General features: G+C 45.0%; 1 long non-coding RNA gene across 1 annotated transcript in view; it reads left to right on the top strand.

Moving 5' to 3' along the window:
* Positions 1 to 5,477: 5,477 nt before the first annotated feature.
* Positions 5,478 to 24,728, top strand: part of LOC105608311 (uncharacterized) — a 29,607-nt gene continuing 10,356 nt past the window's right edge. The window contains exons 1-2 of the long non-coding RNA XR_001434053.4: positions 5,478 to 5,580; positions 11,274 to 11,391. This is a non-coding gene — a long non-coding RNA (uncharacterized LOC105608311). The remainder of the gene's footprint in view (positions 5,581 to 11,273; positions 11,392 to 24,728) is intronic.

Raw genomic sequence — 24,728 nt, 5'->3', positions numbered from 1 at the left:
AGAGAGTTTCTGTGATTCACTGGAGGGCCAACAGGGGGCGCGCGGACACCACCAATCAGTGAGCGAAAGGTTTCTTCGCCGGGTCCTGGGAGAGCGCTTCTCTAGGAAGCCGCAAGGCGGAGGAGGTCTTACCGGTTTTCTTAGAGTGTTTGCGAGTCCTGAGACTTCGTTTCAGCGGGTTTGGCAGCCAGAGAGGAAAAGCGTCGCTGCTCAGAGACCAAGCTGGTGCGGCTTTAATAGTGCACTAAGAAGCTTTCGCTTCCGAGCCCTCGTCGGAGACATTTTTGTGTGGTGGCAAGCCCGGAACCTTGCGTCTTCTGCTTTCCCCTGAGTTTGTTTTGTGTGTGTGTGTGTGTGTGTGCTTTCTTTTCGGCCAGAAATTTGAGCGAGGCCATTTTTACAAAGTTCTTTTATGGTGACTCAGACCGTAAAGAATTGGCGGCAATGTGGGAGACCTGGGTTCGATCCCTGGGTTGGGAAGGTCCCCTGGAGCAAGAAACAGCTCCCACTCCAGCATTCTTGCCTGGAGAATCCCCATGGACAGAGAAGTCTGGTGGGCTACAGTCCATGGAGGTTTCAAAGAGTCGGACAGAACTGAGCGACACTGCATGTCGTTACAAAGAAAATACGTTTACGAAGGGGTTTGAGGCAGAGAATTAGAGCGAGTTAGGGCCGATTTCACAGATCCCGGCTCGTTTCTGGCGCGATGAAGGGGCAGTTCAGGGAATGGGGAACTTGGCCGCGACGACCGGACGACCGGACGAAAGGACGGTGTTGGGGACGCCCTGGAGGTGAGTCGGAGCGCGGTCCCCACCCGGGCCGAGGACGTGGGAGCTGTGCGCCCCTGGAGATGCTTTGGGACTTTCAGGGTGTCTTTTAAGGTATCGGCCTTGAAGTGGGGGAGTAAGTATTAATTAACTGAAAAGTAAGAATATTAAAACACTCATAGCACTGTATTTTTATATGTATGAATTTATTAATAGTTAAATACAATTAATACTAATCGTATTTAACTTGTTTAAAATGTTTATATTTTGAAATATTTTAATGACTGTATTTAAATATTTGCTCTATGGTATTAAGCAGTACATGAACCGTGAACTTCTAGATGTTCAAGCTGGTTTTAGAAAAGGCAGAGGAACCAGAGATGACATTGCCAGCATCCACTGGATCATGGGAAAAGCAAGAGAGTTCCAGAAAAACATCTATTTCTGCTTTATTGACTATGCCAAAGCCTCTGACTGTGTGGGTCAAAATAAACTGTGGAAAATTCTGAAAGAGATGGGAATACAGACCACCTGACCTGCCTCTTGAGAAACCTATATGCAGGTCAGGAAGCAACAGTTCGAACTGGACATGGAACAACAGACTGGTTCCAAATAGGAAAAGGAGTCTGTCAAGGCTGTATATTGTCACCCTGCTTATTTAACTCCTATGCAGAATATATCATGAGAAATGCTGGGCTGGAAGAAGCACAAGCTGAAATCAAGACTGCTGGGAGAAATATCAATAACCTCAGATATGCAGATGACAACCACCCTTATGGCAGAAAGGGAAGAGGAACTAAAGAGCCTCTTGATGAAAGTGAAAGAGGAGAGTGGAAAAAGTTGGCTTAAAGCTCAACATTCAGAAAACAAAGATTATGGCATCTTGTCCCATCACTTCATGAGAAATAGATGGGGAAACAGTGGAAACAGTGGCTGACTTTAGTTTTTGAGGCTCCCGAATCACTGCAGATGGTGATTGCAGCCATGAAATTAAAAGACGCTTACGCCTTGGAAGGAAAGTTATGACTAACCTAGATAGCATATTGAAAAGCAGAGACATTACTTTGCCAACAAAGGTCCGTCTAGTCAAGGCTATGGTTTTTCCAGTAGTCATGTATGGATGTGAGAGCTGGACTGTGAAGAAAGCTGAGTGCCAAAGAATTGATGCTTTTGAACTGTGGTGCTGGAGAAGACCCTGCAAGGAGATCCAACCAGTCCATCCTAAAGGAGATCAGCCCTGGGTGTTCTTTGGAAGGACTGATGCTGAGACTGAAACTCCAATACTTTGGCCACCTGATGTGAAGAGCTGACTCATTGGAAAGGACCTTGATGCTGGGAGGGATTAGAGGCAGGAAGAGAAGGGGATGACAGAGAATGCGATGGTTGGATGGCATCACTGTCTCTATGGACATGTGTTTGGGTGAACTCTGGGAGTTGGTGATGGACAGGGAGGCCTGGCGTGCTGCGATCATGGGATCACGAAGAGTCAGACATGATTGAGCGACTGAACTGAACTGCTATGGTATTAAATGTATATGAGTATTAAACAGCATTTTATTGAATTCTGTTTAAACTACAGTTCTTTATATTACACTGAGAATTTAATTTTGCTTTCTTTGCTTTATTGGAAGCAAACTCATTAATTATTTCTGTCCTTGCTTGACAAATTTTTGTAACTCTGTGACAGTCTTAATTTTTATTTAACCTGGGTTTCTGAAACACTGCTGCCAGGACCCTACCTAGAGTGCCATGTGGAAAGAAGAGTTAGTGGAAATGTCCCTGGTGGTCCAAGGATTAAGACTGAGCTTTCAATGCAGAAGGTGCCAGTTTGATCCCTGGTTAGGGGGCTAATCCCAAATACAGTGCTGTACAGCCAAAAAGAAAGGAAGGAAGAATGGAAAGGAGAGAGGGAGGGAGGAAGCAGAGAAGGAAGAAGAGGCAATGTCTTGTACAAAGCATTGAGGAAGTTTACCAGGTCTGATATTTTCATTTTCTCTGGGAAGAATTTTATAGACCAAACACAAATTTCCAGAGTTCATTGACGTGAAACCTTCCTTTGCAAGACATGGCCCTGCAAATACAGGGTCATTTCTTGTCTTTATTTAAAATTTTGATGTTTCATTCAGTGTGTGTTTTGGCATTTTCATTTTTTAACATTGAATTACAATATTATCTATCTTGACATCTTCGATTTGGTGCCTTTTAAATTTCATACTTATGTTTCACCCTTATGGCAGAAAGTGAAGAGGAACTAAAGAGCCTCTTGATGAAAATGAAAGAGGAGAGTGAAAAAGTTGGCTTAAAGCTCAACATTCAGAAAACAAAGATCATGGCATCCGGTCCCATCACTTCATGGGAAATAGATGGGGAAACAGTGTCAGACTTTATTTTGGGGGTTCCAAAATCACTGCAGATGGTGATTGCAGCCATGAAATTAAAAGACACTTACTCCTTGGAAGGAAAGTTATGACCAACCTAGACGGCATATTGAAAAGCAGAGATATTACTTTGCCAAAAAAGGTCCGTCTAGTCAAGGCTATGGTTTTTCCAGTGGTCATGTATGGATATGAGAGTTGGACTGTGAAGAAAGCTGAGTGCCGAAGAATTGATGCTTTTGAACTGTGGTGTTGGAGAAGACTCTTGAGAGTCCCTTGGACTGCAAGGAGATCCAACCAGTCCATCCTAAATGAGATCAGCCCTGGGTGTTCATTGGAAGGACTGATGCTGAGACTGAAACTCCGATACTTTGGCCACCTGATGTGAAGAGCTGACTCATTGGAAAGGACCTTGATGCTGGGAGGGATTGAGGGCAGGAGGAGAAGGGGACGACAGAGGATGAGATGGCTGGATGGCATCACCGTCTTGATGGATGTATGTTTGGGTGAACTCTGGGAGTTGGTGATGGACAGGGAGGCCTGGCGTGCTGCAGTTCATGGGGTCACAAAAAGTTGGACACGACTGAACTGAATTGAACTGACTGACATTTCATACTTAAGAAAAGTCCTTTCTTAGTTTACCCCAATACTAACCCAAGAAATAGCTTAAGAAGTACTGTTGCCATCTTCCCTGGATAAAAGTATAGAAATGTCCTGTTTCTTGTCATCCTCTCCCCTGTCTTGTTGTATAACTATTTCCTGGTCTCTTTAACCCTTAAAAAAAATCTTCGTCTGAAAATAATATTACCAGAGGTGGTCTGAGACCAACTTAGGATGAGGTAAGGGACAGTTTATCTCATTTGTATTCTTCACAGAGCAGCCATGTTTTTTTTTTGTTGTTGTTTGTTTTGTTTTTTTTGTGAGGTTTTTTTTATTTTGACAATTTTCTGAGGTGCTGGTTCTCTGCAAAAGGATTCAAGTGCTGTAAGATTATTTTCCAGAATGTTCCAGGCACTTCTCTAAGACTGGACTCTTGGGCTCTGTTTCTTCACAGTCCTATGGGCAGCCCCCTCTCCTAGAGTTTGCACTGGGGGCCTCAACATGCAGACCCCTGACAGTGTTAAAGGCCTTACAGTCAGAGCTTCTCCTGGTTGAACTGAGAATGGACTAAAGACATTACTATTGGTTATATTGATATGAAAGGCTACTATCATTCATTACGTTCAGATTCTCAGCCTGTAATTTGCAAACTTTATATTTGATGAACATGATATCCTCTGTGACCACTACTGAAGTTGTCTTGATTTTTTAGAAGAGGAAATGAAAGTCTGATCTCAGTTACGCTCAGGAGCCCCAGATTGTCTGAAAGTAGAGCTTCCTGCTGCTCGCAGTCCCTCCTCTTCATCAGCGCTGAGTACTGGCCCTCAGATGCTCTGACCTCCTGCTGCCTCATTCCTCTCATCCTGCCTCCGATGTCCTCGCCCCTGCTCCCAGGAGGGCAGCCATCATCCCTGCCTGACTGTCCTGGAATCCACATCGTCAGATATTTATGCAGTCAGCATATTTGGGTGACAGAATGAAGAAAACTGTATGAATTAACCCATGTTCAATATTATACTACTATTATCTGTAGACCATCAGAAAATGAGAGCTATGGTCCTGTTAATAATTGTGGAAGAATTCAAACCTTATGTATTAGATCTTAAAAAGAAATACAGAGAGTTGTGGCTAGATATATTTTGGTGCAGTTTAAAAACTGTCAAAGTAGAGTACGGGGTCACAGCTCTTAAGTTTTCTTATTAGACTTAAAGAAGAGAGTTAGATTGAGCTTTGGACTTTATTTCAACCTGAGTTGACTCATTTAGATGAATACATCCTGTTGGACTGAGACTTTTCCATGAGTGTATTTCATTTCCAGTGTAATAACACAAAAGAAGCATCGAAGCTGTGACATTCTCTGATGCCAGAAATATACAGGGAAAGTTTTTGCGTGGAAACAAAAATGAGGAAAGTGCCGAAAATGACAATTCTGGCCTAATTAAGCATCTCTTTGCAGGAAGGTCCTCAGAGCAGCTGGATAAATATGCAGCATAGGTGGCTGCCAACCCCTTCACTGATGACAACAAGAATGATGTTCTCCAGGCCTGGAGAATGGTGATCATCACCATTGCCATCCTCTGAGAAACCAGGAATCCCCAAACTCAGCGGTTTAGTGAAATTGAGTCGCAGGCATCCAACTCAACCCACAAAGCTCTCAAAGCTGCCCTCGCTACGCCGCAGCGGCCGGGAGGGGGCGCCCGAACTCGCCATGACGCACTGAAGACAACGCCCACCCAGCGAGACCCGCCTCCAGCGCCGCGAACTCGAGCGCCTGATCCACCCGGAGATCCCGGCGAGGCGCCGCCAGGGCTCAGGGAGCGCTTGGGGCCGTGGGAGCCGTGAGTAAACTTCCTTTTCCCACCCGACTGCCCAGGGGAACTTTGCCGCGGCTTCGCTCAGAGCCTTGCATTTCCTGCATTTTCTGCCTCTGCGTCCACCCTCCCCTTCCTGGGAGGAGATTTTGGCCAGAGCGGTTTACACCGGTGCCCGTTCGTGCTATGATTGACGGCTGGAAATCAGAGCATGTTGTGATGTGTTTTCAGATTAAGGGTTATTTCTGGGGGAAAGGGGAAAGACATCTCCAATCTGGAGATGAATATTATTACAATGATTTTATTAAATTTTAATGATTAATTTGGCCTCCCTGGTGGCTCAGCGGTAAAGAATCTGCCTGCAATACAGGAGACCCGGGTTCTATCTCTGGGTTGGGAAGTTCCCCTGGAGAAGGGAATGGCAACCGCCTCCATTATTCTTGACTGGACAGCCCCATGGATAGAGGAGCCTGGTGGGCTGCAGTCCATGGGGTCGCAAACAGCTGGACAGGACTGAGAGACTAACACTTTCACTTTTGGGCTTCCCAGGTAACTCATAAAGAATCCTACAGCGTTACAGTAGTTAAAAAGTATGAAACATGTGTGTATTAAAATTCAGATTATTTTAACTTTAAACATTTTATTCATATACAAACCAGAATTTGTTATAATTTACTGACCTTTTGAAGATAAATTGAACAATAATTTTGTCAGAATTCAGTTCAGTTCAGTCGCTCAGTCATCTCCGACTCTTTGCAACCCCATGAATCGTAGCCCGCCAGGCCTCCTTGTCCATCACCAACTCCCAGAGTTTACTCAAACTTACGTCCATCGAGTTGGTGATGCCATCCAGCCATCTCATCCTCTGTATCCCCTTCTCCTCCTGCCCTCAATCCCTCCCAGCATCAGAGTCTTTTCCAATAAGTCAACTCTTCGCATGAGGTGGCCAAAGTACTGGAGTTTCAGTTTTAGCATCAGTCCTTCCAATGAACACCCAGGACTGATCTCCTTTAGGATGGACTGGTTGGATCTCCTTGCAGTCCAAGGGACTCTCAAGGGTCGTCTCCAACACCACAGTTCAAAAGCATCAATTCTTCCGCGCTCAGCTTTCTTCACAGTCCAACTCTCACATCCATACATGACTACTGGAAAAACCATAGCTTTGACTAGATGGACCTTTGATGGCAAAGTAACATCTCTGCTCTTCAACATGCTATCTAGGTTGGTCATAACTTTTCTTCCAAGGAGTAAGTGTCTTTTAATTTCATGGCTGCAATCACCATCTGCAGTGATTTTGGAGCCCCCCAAAATAAAGTCTGACACTGTTTCCACTGTTTCCCTATCTATTTCTCATGAAGTGATGAGACCAGATGCCATGATCTTCATTTTCTGAATGTTGAGCTTTAAGCCAACTTTTTCACTCTCCTCTTTCACTTTCAAGAGGCTTTTTAGTTCTTCTTCACTTTTGAATTACTTCTTTGCTTATCTCACTTTCAGTCAAGAGAATTGTTGTAATTTAATTTTAGCTTGCTGAAAGTTTTGGAGAGACAGCATATGAATTTCTGATTCGTATTAATTCTTTTCTCCATCTCATCCATAATGCATTTCCAAATTATAGGACATATTTTTCCTGTCCCCTAGTTGAAATTACAATTCTATGGCAGTCCAATGTTTTGCCATCTTTCTTTGACAACAGTGATAGCCATCTTGTTGGCACATTTTTATGGGGCTGTGTCTCTCTGTTGACAGGATCAAAATTTTCATCAAATTCTTCTGTGTGTATTGAGACTGAAAAGTGACCAAAATTTTTCATTATAAAAGCTTCAGTATCTCAGGTAAACACATCACACCACTTTTTACCAATGTTATGTGAGAAGTGTCCAGATATTTAACAGGGACATTTAGATTTCTTTGGTGAGTAATTTATAGAATGCATGAAATTTGTCACAATTTAACTTTGTGCCACAAGCCCCTCCCAGCACCCCCCCCCCCCCGCCCTTGTACACCTCTTAGACTTTTTAAGTTGTGGGGCCAGATCTTGTCTTTATTTATAATTTTTATATATTGTTATCAAGACTTTTATTATTAATTTTAATTTTTTAAAATGTTGCACTAATGTATATTTTTTCCACATTACTAAGTCGTTTGTCACCCCCTCTCTATTTGAGGCAACTTTCTAACTTGCCTGAACCTAATCCCAACACTGGGAGGAATTTTTGATGTGAAGTGTTTTGAAAATTATGTCTGAAAATCTGGAAACATCCCCTTCTCCCATCCCTTACTGTATTTTTTCCTTACAAGTTCTCTTTGTCTTTATAATATTATTTTACCTATACTGTTACCAGAGTAGTCTGAAGTTAAGTAAAATGAACATTGGAATTATTTGTATTATTTACTTATACATTTCACAGAGTAGTTTTGATCTGCCAAACAACTTGCTAAGATTTAGGGGCTCCAGAAAGAGCTTCTAGCATGCTGTGCGTTTTCTCCTCTGTGCTAGACACAGCCTTAGCATCGGAGCCTGGGCACTGCTCCTTCATATGCCTGCAGACATCCCTTTGTCCAGGAGGCCCCATTTGGGAGATGCTAACTTCTCTGATCCTTAAGTTTAAAAACATCTGAAAAAAGCATCAAGTAATCAGTACAAACTATATCACACCCCAGATACAAAATTAGGACAATCTATGTGAACTTCCTTGAAAAGATTTCCATGATAAATATATAGAAGGTACAGTGATACCTTTGGTATAATTATATAAAAGCATATCCAAAAAGAATATTGATCCTACAGAGACAGTTTGAGATGCCAGCCCCTCAACTTTAGTGGATAGGGGCCTTGTTGAGGTCTCCCTGGGCCAGTCTTGATATTTCCTGGCACTGGGACTGAGGGGCATGGGGTGGATGGGCGGGGGCGGCTCTGGACAGTGTTATTTGCCAAGTCTATGTGGCAACTCTAACAGGCCAGGCCTTAAATTTGTGTAAAGTGCTTGCCTATTTATTCTGTTCTTCACGACTACATTATTGGGATATATGAATATTCTCCAGTTAGTAGATGAGATTTGGGGATTATATGCATTTTTCTGTGTTAAATATCATTACCATGGTTATCTCCGTGGACCTGCAGCAGAGAAAGGAGGTGCCTGCTCCAGCAGGCCCAGACTACAAGCAGCCCTTTGAAGAACGCTGCTTCTGTTCTGAGGCTGAGGCTGAGCACAGGTGTGCTGAGGTTCCAAGGCTTCCCCTGGGTTGAGTGGCTTCAGAGGCCACGGAGCTGAGCCCTGGCTGCAGAGCCGTGATAGAGGAACTGAGAGCAGCACCCCCCTGACAGGGTGCACCGCAGGTTTCCCCACGTGTCCAGAGAGCTGTGCCCAAACCTAATCTATAAGGCCGAGTCTCCAGCACTTGTCTTCCAGAAGCCACAGAGGCAGAACACGGTTCCTGAGGAGGAAGCTGTGGTGGCCTCTGGTAGACAGCCTGAGGGAGCATGCCTCAGAGTCTGGTCCTTTCTGGGGGCTCTGTCCCAGGACATGCTGTGGGGGGGCCCCTCTCCAGCCAGCCGCCTCATTCCTCATTAGTTTCCCAAATGGCTCTTGAGTACCAAGTAAAGCCTAAGCACCTGAGACTGGAAATAGAACAGTGATGCATGTTCTGGAAGAAAATAGCTAATTCAGCTAGAAGGCACAAAATAGACCGAAATATACATGCCTGGGGCAATAAAAGCACCTTTCCCATCTGGGAAACTCAAAGACTACCGTCTGGGAAACTTTTATCACTCTAACAGGAAGGAGGAAGGAGAAGAAAGGTGGTAATTGTTTTTGACTTTGGGGACAAAAATGTTCTCTTCTGGTAGCTTTTACTGCCTTTATGAAGTGGCATCCAGCACATCTGAGATTGAGGGAATGGAAGTTTGTCAAGGAGAATGTTTGAAATCGTTTATGAAGAATAAGAGAGTTGATGGTGGAACCAAAGATATAAGCTCCAAGACACCAGGGAGCCTTATCACTGTGTTCACTTATGTATCCTAGGTGTACCTGTGTGTGCTAGCTACATCATGCCTCACTCTCTGTGACCCCATAGACTGTAGCCCATCAGGCTCCTCTGTCCATGGGATTTTGCAGGCAAGAATACTGGAGTGGGGTGCTTCTCCAGGGGGTCTTCCTGACCCAGGGATGGCACCCGCATCTTCTGCATTGGCAGGCGGATTCTTCACCACTACACCATCTGGGAAGCCTTCAGTGCATGCAGAAGGAACTTACCAAAGATATAGGGTGAATGAAATTATGAATTCCATGCAGTACTGGAGAGGCCCATTAGTCGTAGACCATAGAACTATGGTAGCACAATATACTCGTTGGCATGATTTTATCTAATAGGTCTCCAGCGCGTACCTGAGGTCAGGTGTGGAAGAGGCAGGGGGTTTGACTTCTGCCAGACAGGAGTGAAGACACAAGGGTGACATGAGGGCCTGAAAAATGTTGCTTAACTGATGGACCAGGAAGTCCGCTCTGTTAGTTTCCAGAAGCTGCCATAACAAAATGCCGCAGACTGGGTGGCTTAGACAACAGGGAATTATTTTCTCACTGTTCTGGAGGCTAGAAATCTGAGATTGAGGCATAGGCAGATTTGGTTTCTCCGGAGCCTCTCTTCCTGGCTCGCAGATGGCTGCCTTCTTGCTGTGTCCTCACATGGCTTTTCTCTGTGTGTGCCCATCCTGGTCTCTCTTCCTTTTGTGAGGACACCAGGCAGACACCAGGTGGTCCAGTGGGTTAGGACTCTGCACTTCTACTTCGAGGGGCATGGGTTCAGTCCCTGGTAGGGGAACTAAGATCCAGCAGGGGTGGGAGGGAGGTGGGGAGACACTAGTCATATTGGGTTAGGACCCCACCCTAAGGGTCTCATTTTAACTTAATCACCTCTTTAAAGGCCTTACCTCCAAATCCCAATGCATTCGTAGGTACTGGATGTTGAGATTTTAATAAACAAATGTGTATGGAATACACATTTCAGCCCATAACATCTACATGGAGAGAGAGAACAGATCAGAGGCTGGTGATGGAGAATAAGAAACTAAAGACCCACAGACTGTAATTCCTTGACTAATTGGCCACTGGAGGGCAATTTAGACAATTTGGAGAAACTGAAGATGGAGGTCAGAGGGTGGGATGCTAGGCTGTATTAGTGTATGACTTCAGATTGCAGACCAGCTCCTAAGGAAAAGCAAAGATCTGTGAGTCAGGTGTAACTTGTCATGTGACCCATGGCCAGTCACGGGCACTCTAAGCCACCGCCTCTCTTGGTGAGTAGTCTTCATCAGTGGGAGCAAAATGAAGGTCACTGTCCTGAGACACTCCTCCTCCAATTCCCCTAGACCTGGGTCTTCTGCGTGCATGGTTACTCATCCTGTCCGAACTTCAAGTTAGAAGAATCAGATTGTCTTTGAATGAGTGACAGGTATTATTAATTGTATAATAAAAAAGCAGGTAGTAATTCTCCCCGGGCTTTACTTGCTCTGTGTGAACTTATCTGTAGGCGATAAAGGCTCATTCTCACGGCCTGGATATGGGAGCCAAGGCAGCTGAAGACTGGTGTGGCCACACTGACCCCGACCCCCTCTCTCCTGCAGGTGGAAATGGCACCACAGGGAGCTCAGTGGCTCCGTTTTCTGTTTCATGGGGACGCCTTTTAGGTGACTCCACTTCTTTGTGGCTCTTCTTTTTCAGCCATCACGCCACTCTGCCCTTCAGTGGTGCTAACCCAGGTCATGTGGATGGAGAGGGATGTGGAAAGTCTTTGGACTCTCTGGTCACCTTGGTTTCAGTGAGTGAGTAGTGGTCCAAGGTAAGGCCAGAAAAATCGCACTCTTGTCATGAATTGCAGAACCACCTGCGGTGCATGTGCTTTCTGTGTCCTGAAGAAGATATCCCATGACTGTATCAAGCATATAACTAACGATCCCAGCTGGTGCGTGCCAAGTCCCTTCAGTCATGTCTGACTCTGCAACCCTATGGACTGTAGCCTGTCAGGCTCCTCTGTCCATGGGATTCTCAAGGCAAGAATAGTGGAGCGAACCCAGGTCTCTTATGTCTCCTGCACTGGCAGGCGGGTTCTTTACCGCTAATGCCACCTGGGAAGCCCACAGAGGACACCTCAACCCTGATGGGCCAGGTGTTGGTGTTAAGTACAAGATCCTGCATGATATCAGAAAGAATGGCTGTAAGGAAGGCCAAAAAGGAGTTTGGGAGGCCTCAGAACAGCCCTGATTGTGTTCAAAGGCTGGCTTTCCCTCTTCCACTATCAGTCCCCAGGCTACACCCAAACACTTGTCAGGATGGCGCAAGTCCATTGCACTGTGTCAGTGTTCTAGTCAGTCACCAGCAGGTGGCGCCAGCATCAGATAGTTGGAAAGGGAGTCAGGGAGTGGGACAGGCTTGATTCAATTCATTGCTCAGTCGTGTCCAACTCTTTGCGACCCCATGGACTGCAGGACGCCAGTCTTGATTAGTGATAAGGACTGTGGAGAAAGCTGAGCGCCAAAGAATTGATGCTTTTGCACTATGGTGTTGGAGAAGACTCTCGAGGGTCCCTTGGACTGCAAGGAGATCCAACCAGTCCATTCTAAAGGAGATCAGTCCTGGGTGTTCTTTAGAAGGACTGATGCTAAAGCTGAAACTCCGATACTTTGGCCACCTCATGCAAAGAGTTGACTTACTGGAAAAGACTCTGAGGGATTGGAGGCAAGAGGAGAAGGGGACGACAGAGGATGAGATGGCTGGATGACATCACTGACTCGATGGACATGAGTTTGAGTGAACTCCGGGAGTTGGTGATGGACAGGGAGGCCTGGCGTGCTGTGATTCATGGGGTTGCAAAGAGTCAGACACGACTGAGCGACTGAACTGATAGGGATACCCCTGTTCCTTCCCACCCAGGGGGGCTTCTTTCCCTGCTTTGTTAGTGTCCCTTCTTTCCACCCACCCAATCCCTAACCCTTTCCTCATTGTCTCTTCATTTTCTGGCAGGCCCTGTGTGGCTTCACTGTGAACATTTCCATCATTGATGGCTGTTTGACCCTATGCCTTGCATTGATGTTGTCAAGTCAGGCCACGTGCAGTCTCAGTGAGGTGTTAAATCCTTGTGCAAGGTCACCAGCCAGTGGGAGAGTTTATTTGAGTTCAAAGTTTGTGTCAATACAGATGAATATCACAGCTATAGTAGATCCTTAAGTAGCACGTACCATTTTATTCGGCCTTAGCACATCCATCTCAGTCTCCAAGCATGGCAACATTCGCATCCTCCACCCAGTTTTCACTCAGTTCTGCATCAACTACACAGTGGATACTTTTCTAACATTCTGACATCTTCAGTTCAGTTCAGTTCAGTTCAGTCACTCAGTCGTGTCCAACTCTCTGCGACCCCATGCAGCATGCCAGGCCTCCCTGTCCATCACCAACTCCTGGAGTTCACTCAAACTCATGTCCATCGAGTGGGTGATGCCATCCAGCCATCTCATCCTCTGTCGTCCCCTTCTCCTCCTGCCCCCAATCCCTCCCAGCATCAGGGTCTTTTCCAATGAGTTGACTCTTCGCATGAGGTGGCCAAAGTATTGGAGTTTCAGCTTTAGCATCAGTCCTTCCAATGAACACCCAGGACTGATCTCCTTCAGAATGGACTGGTTGGATCTCCTTGCAGTCCAAGGGACTCTCAAGAGTCTTCTCCAACACCACAGTTCAAAAGCATCAATTCTTTGGCACTCAGCTTTCTTTACAGTCCAACTCTCATATCCATACATGACCACTGGAAAAACCATAGCCTTGACCAGACAGACCTTTTTTGGCAAAGTAATATCTCTGCTTTTCAATATGCTATCTAGGTTGGTTATAACTTTCCTTCCAAGGAGTAAGTGTCTTTTAATTTCATGGCTGCAGTCACCATCTGCAGTGATTTTGGAGCCCCCCAAAATAAAGTCTGACACTGTTTTCCCATCTATTTCCCATGAAGTGATGGGACTGGATGCCATGATCTTCGTTTTCTGAATATTGAGCTTTAAGCCAACTTTTTCACTCTCCTCTTTCACTTTCATCAAGAGGCTTTTTAGTTCCTCTTCACTTTCTGCCATAAGGGTGGTGTCATCCGCATGTCTGAGGTTATTGATATTTCTCCTGGCAATCTTATTCCAGCTTGGGCTTCTTCCAGCCCAGCGTTTCTTGTGATGTCCTCAGCATAGACGTTAAATAAGCAGGGTGATGATATACAGCCTTGACAGACTCCTTTTCCTATTTGGAACCAGTCTGTTGTTCCATGTCCAGTTCTAACTGTTGCTTCCTGACCTGCATATAGGTTTCTCAAGAGGCAGGTCAGGTGGTCTGGTATTCCCATCTCTTTCAGAATTTCCCAGTTTATTGTGACCCACAAAGTCAGAGGCTTTGGCATAGTCAATAAAGCAGAAATAGATGTTTTTCTGGAACTCTCTTGCTTTTCCCATGATCCAGTGGATGTTGGCAATTTGATCTCTGGTTCCTTTGCCTTTTCTAAAACCAGCTTGAACATCTGGAAGTTCACGGTTCACGTATTGCTGAAGCCTGGCTTGAAGAATTTTGAGCATTAGTTTACTAGCGTGTGAGATGAGTGCAATTGTGCAGTAGTTTGAGCATTCTTTGGCGTTGCCTTTCTTTGGGATTGGAATGAAAACTGACCTTTTCCAGCCACTTTTAAGAGAGAAATTCTCCTGCTTCTGAACCCCTTCAGAGCTTGGCTGCCTGGAGGTCAGGATGGGGGATGACCCAACTCATGGGTCCATCTTCAGGTCCCTAGCTTTGAATCCAGTCCCCTTCTCATGGCTGGAGAGTGACGTGAGTGTTAATGTGAAGATACGTGGAGATTTCTTCCCTGAGTGTGTACATGCTATATTCCCCTTCCCCTCCAGTTTTGCTGAGGTCTTTTAGGGCTCTCTTTTCCCTTTATTTCTTTTTTTTTTAACTGCTTGCTTTTTAAAGTGTTTATTATCTTTGCTCTTCATTGCTGTGTGCAGTCTTTCATCTTGTTGCAGTGCATGGGTTTCTCATTGCGGTGGCTTCTCGTTGCAGAACACAGGCTCTAGGGCACATGGGCTTCAGTAGTTATGGTGCACGGCCTTAGTTGCCCCAAGGCAGGTGGGATCCTAGTTTCTGGATCAGGGATTGAACCGAAGGGCCCTGAATTGGCAGGTGGAGTCTTAACCGCTGGGCCACCTCATAAGTCCCTCTCCCTTCCCTTTAGGTACCTCTTGTCTACAGGAGAAAGAGCAGAGGACCCCTGTTTCCGCAGCCCCACTAGACCCAGGGTCTGCCCAGCAGTCAGAGAGAGGTGTCTACGCACATTCGTGCCCTTGTACCACCCACTCAGGGCTTTCTACGACCCCTCTGGGGTAGAGGTAGGAAAGAAAAGTAGCTATGGTAAAGCTAAAGCTGGGAAAGCGGTAGGCTGTGAACGCTTTCCGCATGGAGCAAGGAGTGAACTGTTACCCACAGCAGCCTTGCTGAGGGCTCCAATCCCTGCCTTCACTGTCACCACCGCTTACTAAACCACAGAGCAGGGTTCTGTGTTTTCTACTGGCTCAGAGCAGGTCACATGGAGAGAGGAGACGATGTAGTGTGATCAGCTGTGTGTTTTAAGTTGCCAGTCGTGTCCGACTCTTTTCAACCCTACAGACCATAGCCTGCCAGGCTTCACTGTCCATGAGATTTTCCAGGCAATACCAGAGTGGGTTGCCCTTTCCTTCTTCAGGGGATCTTCCTGACCGAGGGATCGAACCCATACCTCTTATGTCTCCTGCACTGGCAGGCGGGTTCTTTAGCGTCACTTGATCAGCTGTATGTTTTCCTCAAGGCTGAGAGTAGAGTAGAAAGAATGTCCAGCCCTGCAGTTTTCATCAGGGAGGGTGTATTGTCTTTGGTGCAGATGGAAGCTCCTCCCCACCATCACAGGGTTGTTTGCTTTTTTTTCCCCCCTCACACTTCTGAACTCACGGCCTTACTACTCCCAAATCTTGAGTTCCTCTTTGGGGATGTGTAAAGTTCATTTTCTCTAACTATTTCCTAGATGCTCAGTGGGGAATCTTTGCCCCATGAGGCAGGTATAACCTGATCCACTCCATGCCACGATGCCATAATGTGCAGGGTGCTGAGAGGGCAGAGGAAAGGGCTGGCTGGTCCGTCTAATTTGCTGTGGTCTTTGTTACAGTTTCTCACTTTTGCAAGCATTGAATGATTGTTTAGTGGTTACTTGTTTTTCTAACAGCAGTATAATGGAAAAATTAATGAATTTTTAAAGTGGGCTATCTTCACAAATACAGATGAAGGAAACCAGGATGGTGGTGTATCAGCAACACCACTGTGAATTTCCCTGCCTAACAGTTGTCTCATTTTATAAGCCAAAGCCAGCTCTCCAATAAAGGCTGGAGGGATCCCTTCCTTTCCCTAAATCTGAGCTCATAGGATATGCTGTTTCCCCCTGAACATAGCAGAGATGGGTGACACCATTCTCCTTTAGGAAAAAACAAGTATATACGGGGAACAATAAATATTCTTTCCAGAGGAAAGGTCTCAAGAGAGACCATCCTTTTCCAAAGAATGTGATATAAGAGCTAACTGATATTCTCTTAATGTAATAAAAACAGGGAAGAGTTCCTCTCAGGAGGTTATTGAAGAGCACTTTCTGCCTGATTAGAAGTGTCACTCCCTCCCTCCATATGCAAAGCCTAGGGCAGAGTTAAGGACCTCCAGGGACCTGGCCCAGGCGGGTGGGAACTGGCCTGGACATAAACTCCATGGGGAGCGTTCAAATGCAGATCAGTTAGAAGGGGTGAAGCATGGCACTTTGCAGATGGTTTCACAGTATTGTTTTTTCTCTTTCTTGTAGCTTAGAAAGGTGTGGAGAGGCATGAAGCTCAAGAAGGGAGGGGATGGAGAAGGAAATGACAACCCACTACTGTATCCTTGCCTGGGAAATCTCAGGGACAAGGGAGCCTGGTGGGCTACAGACTAGGGTCACAAAAGAGTCAGACACGAATTAGCGATTAAACAAGAACGACAACAACATAGCCATTTCTAGTATTTTTTGAATGTAGAACTACATATTGAGAGGTTGGAGAGGGGGTATTCTTATCATCAGCAAAATCCCCATTCACTTTCAGTTCAGTTCAGTTGCTCAGTCATGTCCGACTCTTTGCGACCTCATGAATTGCAGCATGCCAGGCCTCCCTGTCCATCACCAACTCCTGGAGTTCACCCAGACTCATGTCCATCGAGTCAGTGATGCCAACCAGCCATCTCATCCTCTGTCGTCCTCTTCTCCTCCTGCCCCCAATCCCTCCCAGCATCAGACTTTTTTCCAGTGAGTCAACTCTTTGCATGAGGTGGACAGAGTATTGAAGTTTCAGCTTTAGCATCATTCCTTCCAATGAACACCCAGGGGTGATCTCCTTTAGAATGGACTGGTTGGATCTCATTGCAGTCCAAGGGACTTTCAAGAGTCTTCTCCAACACCACAGTTCAAAAGCATCAATTCTTTGGTGCTCAGCTCTTTCAACAGTCCAACTCTCATTTCCATACATGACCACTGGAAAAACAATAGCCTTGACTAGACAGACCTTTGCTGGCGAAGTAATGTCTCTGCTTTTGAATATGCTATCTAGGTTGGTCATAACTTTCCTTCCAAGGAGTAAGTGTCTTTTAATTTCATGGCTGCAATCACCATCTGCAGTGATTTTGGAGCCCCCAAAAATAAAGTCTGACACTGTTTCCACTGTTTCCCCATCTACTTCGCATGAAGTGATGGGACTGGATGCCATGATATTAGTTTTCTGAATGTTGAGCTTTAAGCCAACTTTTTCACTCTCCTCTTTCACTTTCATCAAGAGGCTTTTTAGTTCCTCTTCACTTTGCTTGCCTGAAATTAGATCTTCTCTCTTCCACTTGAAGAGTCACCTGTGCTTCAGTTCTGGTGTTGTATACATGAACTTGGCCTCAGGGCAGACATATGTGTGCTGGAATGCTCCATATCCACACACACCACACATGCCATTGCAAACGGAAAGAAGTGGAGAAAATACACAGTGGGCCGCACTGTTCACACGTGATTAATTGAAGGTCCGTTCAAAAATGTGCCCTTCTTCAGCAGCTAAAGCATCTTTTGGGGAGAGATTATTGTATATTTTATTTATATAACAGTGGTTTTCAAATAAATGTCAAGCTATACAATTTAAAAAAAGAAGAGAGAGGATTGCTCTGGGGCCACAGCTCGCAAGAGGCAGAGTCAGCTTTGAGCAGTCAGCTTGGGGACAATTATTTTCTTCTCTATTTCACAGATGACAGGCGGTAACTGAGGCCAGGTGGTTTGTAAGACTCTTTTCCAGTGGATACTGCCCTTTTGCAAGTGGTTGGTGCTAAACCTGTATGAAGTCCTACTGAAAGTGTCCACCTTAGATTATAACTTGAACCAACATGGCTGGGACTCAAACCCAGCCAAAACCCAGTTTGGGACTCTAACCCACATGAACAGGACTCAAACCCAGCCAAAACGCATGGTACCTGGTTTAAGGACCTAATGAAGCTCAGGTTCTTGATGTCTCATCACAGAAAGAATCCAGTGAGAGCTGAAGTGACAGATAAGAAGTGGATTTATTTAGAGAGGAAACACACCCCACAGACAGGGTGTGGGCATCACAGAGGGAGAGTCTAGAGGCCTCAAAATGTGATGTGGTTAGCTTTTATGGGTTGGGTAATTTCATAGGCTAATGAGTGGGAGGATTATTCCAACTATTTGGGGAAAAGGGTGGAGATTCCCAGGAGCTGGGCCACCGCCCAGCTTTGGTCTTTTGATGGTGCCTTGGAGCTGTCATTCAGACTTAAATTGAAGAAAGTGGGGAAAACCATTAGACCATTCAGGTATGACCTAAATCAAATCCCTTATGACTATACAGTGGAAGTGAGAAATAGATTTAAGGGACTAGATCTGAGAGACAGAGTGCCTGATGAACTATGGACAGAGGTTCATGACATTGTACAGGAGACAGGAATCAAGACTATCCCCAAGAAAAAGAAATGCAAAAAAGCAAAATGGCTGTCTGAGGAGGCCTTATAAATAGCTGTGAAAAGAAGGGAAGTGAAAAGGAAAGGAGAAAAGGAAAGATATACCCATTTGAATGCACAGTTCCAAAGAATAACAAGGAGCGATAAGACAGCCTTCCTCAGTGATCAATGCAAAGAAATACAGGAAAAGAACAGAATGGGAAAGACTAGAGATCTCTTCAAGAAAATTAGAGATACCAAGGGAACATTTCATGTGAAGATGGGCTCAATAAAGGACAGAAACAGTATCGACCTAACAGAAGCAGAAGATATTAAGAAGAGGTGGCAAGAATAACACAAGAAGTGTACAAAAAAGATCTTCACAACCCAGATAATCATGATGGTGTGACACTCACCTAGAGCCAAACATCCTGGAATGTGAAGTCAAGTGGGCCTTAGGAAGCATCACTACAAACAAAGCTAATGGAGATGATAGAATTCCAGTTGACCTATTTCAAATCCTGAAAGATGATGCTGTCAAAGTGCTGGACTCAATATGCCAGCAAATTTGGAAAACTCAGCAGTGGCCACAGGACTGGAAAAGGTCAGTTTTCATCCCAAGCCCAAAGAAAGGCAATGCCAAGGAATGCTCAAACTACCACACAATTGCACTCGAGGGCAATGGCACTCCACTCCAGTACTCTTGCCTGGAAAATCCCATGGATGGAGGAGCCTGGTAGGCTGCAGTCCATGGGGTCGTGAAGAGTCAGACAGGACTGAGTGGCTTCACTTTCACTTTTCACTTTCATGCATTGGAGAAGGAAATGGCAACCCACTCCAGTGTTCTTGCCTGGAGAATCCCAGGGACGGGGGAGCCTGTTGTGCTGCAGTGTATGGGGTTGCAAAGAGTCAGACACGACTGAAGCGACAGCAGCAGCAGCATCACACGCTGGTAAAGTAATGCTCAAAATTCTCCAAGCCAGGCTTCAGCAATACGTGAACCATGAACTTCCAGATGTTCAGACTGGTTTCAGAAAAGGCAGAGGAACCACAGATCAAACCGCCAACATCCATTGGATCATCGAAAAGCAAGAGAGTTCCAGAAAACATCTATTTCTGCTTTATTGACTATGCCAAAGCCTTTGACTGTGTGGATCGCAATACACTGTGGAAAATTCTGGAAGAGATGGGAATACCAGACCACCTAACCTGCCTCTTGAGCAACCTGTATACATGTCAGAAAGCAACAGTTAGAACTGGACATGGAACAACAGACTGGTTCCAAATAGGAAAAGGAGTCTGCCAAGGCTGTATATTGTCACCCTGCTTATTTAACGTCTATGCAGAGTACATCACGAGAAACGCTGGGCTGGAAGAAGCGCAAGCTGGAATCAAGATTGCTGGGAGAAATATCAATAACCTCAAATATGCAGATGACACCACCCTTATGGCAGAAAGTAAAGAAGTAAAGAGCCTCCTGATGAAAGTGAAAGAGAAGAGTGGAAAAGTTGGCTTAAAGCTCAACATTCAGAAAACGAAGATCATGGCATCCGGTCCAATCACTTCATGGGAAATAGACGGGAAACAGTGAAAACAGTGTCAGTCTTTTTTTTTTTTGGCTCCAAAATCACCACAGATGGTGATTGCAGCCATGAAATTAAAAGACGCTTACTCCTTGGAAAGAAAGTTTTGACCAACCTAGACAGCATATTAAAAAGCAGAGATATTACTTTGTCAACAAAAGTCCTTCTAGTCAAGGCTATGGTTTTTCCAGTGGTCATGTATGAATGTGAGAGTTGGACTATAAAGAAAGCTGAGTGCCAAAGAATTGATGCTTTTGAACTGTGGTGTTGGAGAAGACTCTTGAGAGTCCCTTGGACTGCAAGGAGATCCAACCAGTCTATCATAAAGGAGATCAGACCTGGGTGTTCATTGGAAGGACTGATGTTGAAACTGAAATGCCAATATTTTGGCCACCTGTTGCCAAGAGCTGACTCATTGTAAAAGACCCTGATGTTGGGAGGGATTGAGGGCAGGAGGAGAAGGGGACAACAGAGGATGAGATGGTTGCGTCACCGTCCCAATGCACACGGGTGTGGGTGGACCCCAGAAGTTGGTGATGGATTGGGAGGCCTGGCATGCTGTAGTTCATGAGGTTGCAAAGAGTTGGACACGACTGAGCAACTGAACTGAACTGGAGCTGTCATGGCGCCTGTGGGTGTATCATTTTCCTTTCTGATTGAGGATCAAGGTCTAGTCAAAGTTTACTTCTCTGCCCTCTTGGACCTATTTGATTCTAATGAGTTTATGTTGTATCCTTGGGCTATGTCATTCTTTCAAGAGCTGTGCCCTGTCCCCTTCCCTCCTGTTTCACTATCAAGGCCTTGACTCAGCACTGAATATTTATATGCTACTTGAACCTTGAGACTCAAGGGAACCTGAGATCTTACTGCACTTGCACTGGTGATAGATTAGCTAGTTACCAAGGCAGATAATGTAGGAGGATGAGAGAAATATTAGGAGTGAGGCACAGGGTGAGCAGGGGAGGGGCTCCCTGTGAACCCAGGTTCTAGAAGGGGTGACTTGGGGTTGTTAGGCAGTTAGAATAGGAAAAAGGAGTCCAAATTGGTGGGGCTAAAAGGCAAAGAAGAGAAAAGCCTGGAAAAAATAGAACAAAGGAAGGTCCAAGGACCAGAGTGAGAACCTCAGATAAAACAAATAGCCCTCCTGGCTAGCCCAGTTTACATAGGGCAGGCTCAGGGGGAGGAAAAAAATCAAACAAAAAGAGGAGCCAAAATTGAGGGCGGGGTAGAGAGAGCTTCTCTTCTCTTCCTATTCTTTGGGTCGACCCGCCCTCATGCCTCGAGGATGTATTTTCCTTTGCTTTCTAAATAAAACTGAGCTGTAACACAGAGCTGTAACACTGGTCTCTCTGTCACTTCAAATTTTTGCTGCAGCGAGACAGAACTAAGGAAATTACAAACTCCCCCAACAGGGGCACTTGAGTTTTCCTAACAGCGCACTGCCACCTTCAGTTCAGTTAAGTTGCTCAGTCATGTCTGACTCTTTGCGACCCCATGAACCAAACCACGCCAGGCCTCTCTGTTCCTCACCAACTCCCAGGGTCCACGCAAACCCATGTCTATTGAGTCGGTGATGCCATCCAACCATCTCATCCTCTGTTGTCCCCTTCTCCTCCTGCCCTCAATCTTTCCCAGCATCAGGGTCTTTTCCAGTGAGTCAGCTCTTCTCATCAGGTGGCCAAAGTATTGGAGTTTCAGCTTCAACATCAGTCCTTCTAATGAACACCCAGGACTGATCTCCTTTACGATAGACTGGTTGGATCTCCTTGCAGTCCAAGGGACTCTCAAGAGTCTTCTCCAACACCACAGTTCAAAAGCATCAATTCTTTGGCACTCAGCTTTCTTCACAGTCCAACTCTCACATCCATACATGACTACTGGAAAAACCATAGCCTTGACTGGATGGACCTTTGTTGGCAAAGTAATGTCTCTGCTTTTCAATATGCTACCTAGGTTGGTCATGACTTTTCTTCCAAAGAGTAAGCGTCTTTTAATTTCATGGCTGCACTCACCACCTGCAGTGATTTTGGAGTCCCCAAAAATAAAGTCTTACACTGTTTCCACTGTTTCCCCATCTATTTCCCATGAAGTGATGGGACCAGATGCCATGATCTTCATTTTCTGAATGTTGAGCTTTAAGCCAATATTTTCACTCTCCTCTTTCACTTTCATCAAGAGGCTTTTTAGCTCCTCTTCACTTTTTGCCATAAGGGTGGTGTCATCTGCATATCTGAGGTTATTGATATTTCTCCTGGCAATCTTGATTCCAGCTTGTGTCTCTTCCAGTCCAGCGTTTCTCATGATGTACTCTGCATATAAGTTAAATGAGCAGGGTGACAATATACAGCCTTGACGTACTCCTTTTCCTATTTGGAACCAGTCTGTTGGTCCATGTCCAGTTCTAGCTGTTGCTTCCTGACCTGCATACAGATTTCTCAAGAGGCAGGTTAAGTGGTCTGGTATTCCCATCTCTTTCAGAATTTTCCATAGTTTATTGTGATCCACAAAGTCAAAGGCTTTGACATAGTCAAGAAAGCAGAAATAGATGTTTTTCTGGAACTCTCTTGCTTTTTCCATGATCCAGTGGATGTTGGCAATTTGATCTCTGATTCCTCTGCCTTTTCTAAAACCAGCTTGAACATCAGGGAGTGCATGGTTCACGTATTGCTGAAGCCTGGCTTGGAGAATTTTGAGCATGACTTTACTAGCGTGTGAGATGAGTGCAACTGTGCGGTAGTTTGAGCATTCTTTGGCATTGCCTTTCTTTGGGATTGGAATGAAAACTGACCTTTTCCAGTCCTGTGGCCACTGCTGAGTTTTCCAAATTTGCTGGCATATTGAGTGCAGCACTTTCACAGCATCATCTTTCAGGATTTGAAACAGCTCAACTGGAATTCCATCACCTCCACTAGCTTTGTTCGTAGTGATGCTTCCTAAGGCCCACTTGACTTCACATTCCAGGATGTTTGGCTCTAGATGAGTGATCACACCATTGTGATTATCCGGGTCATGAAGATCTTTTTCGTACAGTTCTTCTGTGTATTCTTGCCACCTCTTCTTAATATCTTCTGCTTCTGTTAGGTCGATATATTTCTGTCCTTTATTGAGCCCATCTTTGCATGAAATGTCCCCTTGGTATCTCTAATTTTCTTGAAGAGCTCTCTAGTCTTTCCTGTTCTATTGTTTTCCTCTATTTCTTTGATCGCTGAGGAAGGCTTTCTTATCTCTCCTTGCTATTCTTTGGAACTCTGCATTCAAATGGGTATATCTTTCTTTTCTCCTTTGCTTTTTGCTTCTCTTCTTTTCACAGCTATTTGTAAAGCCTCCTCAGACAGCCATTTTGCTTTTTTGCATTTCTTTTTCTTGGGGATAGCCTTGATTCCTATCTCCTATACAATGTCACAAACCTCATCCATAGTTCATCAGGCACTCTATCTATCAGACCATCTATCTGTGGACCATCAGAAAATGAGGACTATGGTCCTGTAAATTACTGTGAAAGAATTCAAACCTATGGTACACTTAGCGTGTCCAAAAAATTGTATGTATATAAATCTTGTGCTGTTCCTTGTGACCCAAACAAAATTCTAATTTTAATAAATGTGTGGAATTGCAGAGAATGTCCACCCATGTTTTTAAGTGGAGTCCCCAGGAGTATGGAGATACAGGTGCTCTGTATTTCACCTTCCACCATGACTGGATAAAATGTTGAGCTCACACCTCCAATATATTTATTTTTATTGATAATATACATGTTTGCTACAGTTACAAAATATTATGCCTATTATAACATATATATTGTAATAGAAATTTTTAGGTGGATAATCTGTGATAAGACATTTTAAAATTGTGTCTTTTTATAATTAAAAGGGCATCATGACTTGTCCTCAAAAAATACATGCACTTCTAAAAGGATATGACAGTCTGCATTGATATGAGCTGCCAGGCCATTATTTTAGGAATACTGTGATATCTCACAGAATCCATGTGAGAGTTAAACAATAAAGCCTGAGAAGAGGTAAGAATTATGTAAACTGGTGGCTCAGACGGTAAAGTGCGGGAGACCAGGGTTCAATCCCTGGTTTGGGAAGATCCCCTGGAGAAGGAAATGGCAATCCACTCCAGTATTATTGCCTGGAAAATCCCATGGACAGAGGAGCTTGGTAGGCTACAGTCAATGGGGTCGCAAAGAGTCGGACACGACTGAGCAACTTCACTTTCCAGCAACCTTAGAACATTCTCATTCATGTGACTCAGCTCCTAAGTCTTAGCTTCTGGCTTTCCTGAGTCAAATTCTTAAGATTAGCTTCCTGATTTTTTTCACACTGGTTTTATCATTCATAGCTTCCAGGTCCTGAAATCACAGCTGGAAGGCAGTTCTTAGGGAAGTTCTGTGAAGACAGATAAGGTGCCCTCCTCCACCTGGATTCCATCCTTGGTTTCCCAGTCTCTGCATCCTTATGCACATGGTTTTGGAGGTACCCAATCCAGTTGTCCCATTCCATCTGCCACTGTACCGCCTTCTGGTGGAGACAGCAAGTATCAC

The sequence above is a fragment of the Ovis aries genome, chromosome 2, assembly GCF_016772045.2.
Source record: "Ovis aries strain OAR_USU_Benz2616 breed Rambouillet chromosome 2, ARS-UI_Ramb_v3.0, whole genome shotgun sequence".
Classification (NCBI taxonomy): domain Eukaryota; kingdom Metazoa; phylum Chordata; class Mammalia; order Artiodactyla; family Bovidae; genus Ovis; species Ovis aries.
The sequence above is the reverse complement of the archived record's forward strand: the minus strand, read 5'-3'. Positions and strand labels throughout refer to the sequence as shown.